Genomic DNA, 6,281 nt, shown 5'->3' with positions numbered 1-6,281 from the left:
GATGTTATTGCTAAACACAGTAGGACCAATATTAAGAAGCAAGGCTATGGTTTGTCCATAACACACCATTAAATGGCCACGATTGGTGCTAAGGAATAATACTCTGATTAGTTAAAGCACATGAATTTGATTGGTAAAGAATAAATAGCTATGATTAATAATAATTCTTTCTTGGGTTAAGGAAGCAAGTTATTGTATTGGTCTAGATAAATGGATTTTCTCACTTACTTTTAACAGTATGGGATAAGTTAATAACATGAGGAAAGAAGCAATACTCACCATAAAGCAATGGCAGTGTATTGCAGTGATAGTGCCTGCTATCCTCAGGCTGAGCTATGAAAGGGCAAGGTAATTGTCTTGACTGCTAAATAAATAATTAAACAAAATGCAAATAGATACTCAGAGATATACCTTAGAATTTGGATTTATACTGACTTTAGTTTTATACATCTTCCTAAATCAATATGGAAATAAATAATCTACAAAAGTCTAAAGTAATTTATATAACACTTCACTTACTAATATTTCAGAATTCTTAATTTGTTAACTATCTGTTTATCTAAGCAATGACAACATGTTCAATATGTATTAATTTAATATGGTCATTCTTCAAATTTCATTTCTTATACTGATTACTAAAGTGATTCATGTCTGTTAAACAGTCCTAAATATACACATATACATAATGTTCGATAGAATTTTTAATAATTCTGCTTATTATTTCATTGAAATTTAGTTATAAATTAGTATAATTTTTAGTTTATTAAAATTTGAGAAGACCTCATAATTATTGTGGCAAAAACTTATGAAATATCATTTTAATTAAAAGGGGATTCTTTGTATTCTTATATAAATATTATTAGTTTTAATAGCTTGTGTTAGTTTAACTATTTTAGTTTACCAAAAATATGCATATTTTATAAATTTATGTGTGATCCAATGATATTTTAGAGAACAAAATGTATTTTCAGATGATGAAATATGGAACAGCACAAGAAAGATTTTTTTTTAATCTGGGAGTAAAAATATATTATCTTCTAATTAATTCCTTTTCAAAGTAGGTACATGCATACATGAGAAATATAAATATAAATACCAATTTTATTTAACTCGAAGCTTTTAAGAATTTAGATACAGATAGAAATTAATTTCACAAATACTTAATAATGAAATTTGATTATAGCTTTCACACTTGGTTTAATGATGGACAATCAATATTTAAACACTTCACACAGAATATATAACAATATATGCATATAGTTTTATCATGAAGAAAACAATTTAGGAAATGCTATTATCGCCTTTATCTTACAAAAGTCATTGTTATTGTCAACATAACTGCTAGCAGTGTACTTCTGGATAGAAGTGTGAAATTTAAGAAGTTCCTTGATTAGAAAAAGTAATTTTAAGTGTTTATGTTTTAAACCAAAGTTTGATTCCTACAGTTAATATACTGGATCACAAATTTTAACCCATGTAAAGAGATAAGGGGAAAGTGTCTGAATTTTACTTGACTTGGTGTTATCATTTCTATCTTCCAGCACTCTAGTAAAATGTCTAAACACCCCAAGTGCTGGCACTCCCGAGTTTCAAGGCTACACATGTGCCATTAATCGTTCAAGCAACTTACATAGCCACCCAGGGTCCTCAATCCCAATATGATCAATGTCCAGCATGGTGATTTCATTGACGCATGTGGTACCTCAGTAAGACCTGTGTACATACTCCAGGCAGCCATTAAAAGCTTAACAAATATGCTTCTTATTCTCTTCCTGCACTAACTTCCCCAGTACTAAGCACTTGGCTTTCTCTCTCTCCAATAAAACTCTTAAAATGGGTGAAAAGAAATAAGTAGTTAAGCAGTTTGAATTCTACCAAGGTAGAAAAGGCCAGAAGTAGACAAGAGAAACTTGAATACTGAGACTTGACATGGCTATCAGGCTATAATGAGTCCGGGAAAAACAAATGAAACTAAATTGCAGCTGTAGTTCTATGATGTTCTAGAAAGATGTGAACAAGTATCTAAGACAAGTATCTAAGACCTAGGTCATGTGGTGTAACAGTAGATAGAGTCATGGGCTGAAAATCTCTGATTTCCTTAGCATGTACAAAAGCTATAACACTGACTGTTATGAAATGCTGAGGAATTCTAATACGTATGGGCTGCTTAGAAGAATGTTGCTATAATATTTTGCAATCAAAGGTTGAAGAATCTCCATATTCTAGATCCATACTTGAGCTATAACAACTATAAGGCTATAAGGGTCCTGATACCAGAGGCCTAAACTCGCCAGTGTTATAAAACAACAGGGTTTCTCCTGCTGCCCGTCCTACCTGCCTGATGTTGTAGGTGACTGCTGGGACTGCTGGGAAGCACTGACTGAAGTGAAAGGTGCCAGAGATCTGCACTTGAAATGATTCTTACCACCATTTCTACCCTGGTAGAGCAAGAGGACACCTAAGCAAGTGAATGTGGACAATACTAGGATGAGTACCATGATAAAGATCCTAAGTGATAAATGTTAACTAAAATGTGGAAAACAAGAAAATGCATTCATATTTGGCAGGATCCCACAATAGTGATTGATTCACTATATAAAAGAGACTGCAAATTTCTTAAAATATTAAATATAGAACTTTCTTTGGACCGAACTTTTCGTTTTGGAGCTCAACTAACATAAATAAAAATTAATTTTCAAGCACTTACCATGAATGTTCATAAATAAAATTCATAATATTTAGGTAGGAAATAATAATAATTCAGTAGCCATAAACTACAAAATAGGTAAATAAATTTTGTAAATCCATGTTGATTTCTATTTGACAATAAAACTATAGTGTGAATACATGGCACAATATGGTAAATATTTGAAATTATAATGTTAAGTGATGTGATTTAGAACAGAAATGACAAATATTATATAGTTTCATATATAGGAAACATTCAGAATAGGTAAATTTATGGGGAAAATATTGCAGATTATTGATGCAAGTTGCATGATCAGAGAGTTTAAGAATTGAACGCTAGTCAGTGTGCTATTTCTTTGGCAATGATGAAACTTTTCTAAAATTGTGGTAATGGTTTTACAAATTGTGAACATACTGAAACAAACTTTCAAATTGTTTTATTTAAATATATGGATTGCATGCTATGTAGTTAACATCTCTATAAAAATACAATATACTTTAATGTTTTATACATCAGGTTAAAGATGATCAAATGGAGGAAAAGAGGCAACAGGTTGCAAATTGCAGTGGAAAAATTGTCAATGTGATATATATTTCCAGTTTTTTAAGTAATCATATTTAGTATGCATTATTCAGAAATTACATGCTCCATCATTCTTTAGAGTGATTCCTAGGGCATTTTGACCTCCTTAATATGATTTTGAAGTACATAGTTTGGATATATTTAGGTAGTAAGTATATTGTAGGACCAGACTTTCTCTAGCAGTCTGGGATAAATCAGAAATTCATAATCAAGTTTTAAAAGAAAGTAAGTCAAAATACTACACCTAGCCAAGGTAGCGATAATTTTGATGATTCTAATAGAGTATGTTTAGACTCAAACTTTATATGCTGCAGGAAGATTTACAACTAGTAACTACCTGCCTACTGGGGCGTGGCCTCATAGACAATTACCTGGATGTGAAAGCCAATCCGGTCCCTCTCTCTCTCTCTCTCTCTCTCTCTCTCTCTCTCTCTCTCTCTCTCTCTCTCTCTCTGTGCCTCCTGGGCCCAGTTTCATGTGTCCGGTTTTGTTTAGGATCACATCTTTGTCCATCGTTCAAGCAGAGAATCCTGATTTGTAAGTTTTTATCCTTTAATAAATGCCTGTCTATTTCTTAGTTCTAAGCTAGTGTGGGATTCCTTTTTTAAGCGTCAGATCTCTCCACCATCATTAATAGACTAAAGAACAATCTTAAATTTAAGACAGAACTCAGTTCTTTAGAAAATTTATTCTAGTTGACAATAAGGAAAAAAGTGACTAGGAATTCTTATTCCTTCTTGTCTTTCCTATCTGATGACAGTGAAAGGAAGGGCAGTTTAATATTAAAATATTTCTTCATTTTTGTGATACCAGACATGCACAAAACTCAGAGAATACCATGGAGCAAATAAGATGTATTTTTCTTGAAAAGAAATTACATCACTATGAATACAGGAAAGAACACTAAAAGATAAAATCATTCTGCCTCAGATAGAGAAGTTTAAGGTAATTTAATCTATAAGGGAAATATCAGAGACCAAATCTACAGCATCACTTTGGGATGTGTACACAAGATGTGTAGCTACTGTAGCAAGAATATTGCTTGTTTTAACTCAGAGGGTAAAATTATGACCCCGAATGAGAAGGTGGAGTGCCTGCTCAGTGTTTCTCCCATTAACTAAAGTAACCTGTTTTCATATATGTTGACAATGCCTGATCCCCAAGAAGAGCTAACAAAACTCAGTTTTACCATATTTTGAAATGTGGAACAACATAATAACTAATTTTGTTTAAATTTAAACAAGATATGTAGTTAAATGATTAATTAAAACATATTAGTACTATTCAGCAATATTTTAACAGTCATTTATTATAAAGATGATGTTATGACATATAACATACTTAATATCTGTAGGCATCAGAGAAATACAAATTAAAACTACTTTGAGATTTTATCTGATATAAGTCAGAATGGCCAAGATCAATAAAACAAAGGAGAGTTCATGTTGGCAAGGATAGGGAATAAGGTGAATACTTAACCATTGCTGAGGCACTGCAAACTTATACCATCACTATGGAAAGCATTGTAGAATTTCCTCAGGAAGCTGTGAATAGATCTTTCTCAGTATCCAACTATATGACTCTTCGGTATGTACACAAAAATCTTTGCATCCTACTATAGAGAAACTTGATTATCCGTGATCATTACTACTCTCTTCAAAATATCCAGAATGCAAAGAGCCTAGAAGGTTATAAACTAACAAATAAATAATGCAAATGTGGTACAGTTACACAATTCAGCTGTTAGGAAAAACAAAATTTGCCAACAGTAGTGGTGCATGCCTTTAATCCCATTACTCAGAAGGCTGAGGCAAGCAGATCTCTGTGAGTCTGAGGCCAGCCTGGTCTACAAGAGCTAGTTCCAGGACAGGCACTAAAGCTGCAGAGAAACCAGGCATCAAAAAACCAAAAGAAAAAAAGAAAAAAGAAGAAAAACAAAATTTGCAAGTAAGTGGATGAAGCTAGAAAAAAAATCATTCTGAGTGAGGTAACACAGATCCCAAATGATAAGATACTGCATGCTTTCTTTTGTATGTGGATGCTAGATTTTAGTGTTAAATTAGAATGGCCACAAAATTTAGATACCTAGTGAGGGACCAGGGCAGTTAAGAGATCATCCAAAGAGGGGTAAACAGAATAAAATATATTACCATAAAGAGATAAAAAAGAAAGTAAGAAAGATTAAAAGGGGAGATGTCTGAGAGAACATAGTAAAGAAAAAAGTACAGGGGGATAGGGGGACTCACACTAAAGGCTTTTTGAAAAGCCACTAAAACTACTCGTACTATAGAAGCTTCCTTATTTATAAAAGAAAATGTGGAATTTAAATGGAATCCTGATATAATAGAGAATAGAATACCCAAGGTAAATGTCTTATACTAGCAAGTAAAACCTCCAGTATCAGAAATTGGTTACATCTTGTGGATTAGTTGGGCTCCCCTTGCCATAAGATCTAGAACAAAATTATTAATATTACAATGAAAAATGAATATGACAATAAATGACTTGTAGTGGCATATTGTTTTATGCATAAATCAGAGCATTACTCAATTCCATCAGAGCAGCTGCTTCTTGAAGTGCATAAAAATTAACACAGAGACCAAAAACTGGATGATGTGTAGAGAATTAGAGACTTTGGAACACTCGGCCCTAAATTGGAAGTCTTTATCAAACCCCTCCACTCAAAGCTTAGGGATCTATGCTGAAGAATAGGAATAATGATTATAAGAACCAAAGGTGTGGTGGTTGACTCAAAGAAACAGTATCATCCACATAAAAATTAACTGATAAACAAATGAAACCACAGAGACTGACAGGAAGTCCAAGACCCTTAGAAGGGGATGAAAGTATAAACTAATTATTGTTGCAAAGAAGGAGTGGCAGGCTCCATTCCCACCGCCCACTCGCGACTAGCTTTACCTGAAATAATTACATGGAAACTGTATTCATTTAAACACTATCTGGCCCATTATCTGTAGCCTCTTATTGGCTAACTCTTACATATTGATCT

The sequence above is a fragment of the Myodes glareolus genome, chromosome X (assembly GCF_982192425.1).
Source record: "Myodes glareolus chromosome X, mMyoGla1.1, whole genome shotgun sequence".
In the NCBI taxonomy this organism is placed as follows: Eukaryota; Metazoa; Chordata; class Mammalia; order Rodentia; family Cricetidae; genus Myodes; species Myodes glareolus.
Note: the sequence above shows the minus strand (reverse complement) of the source record.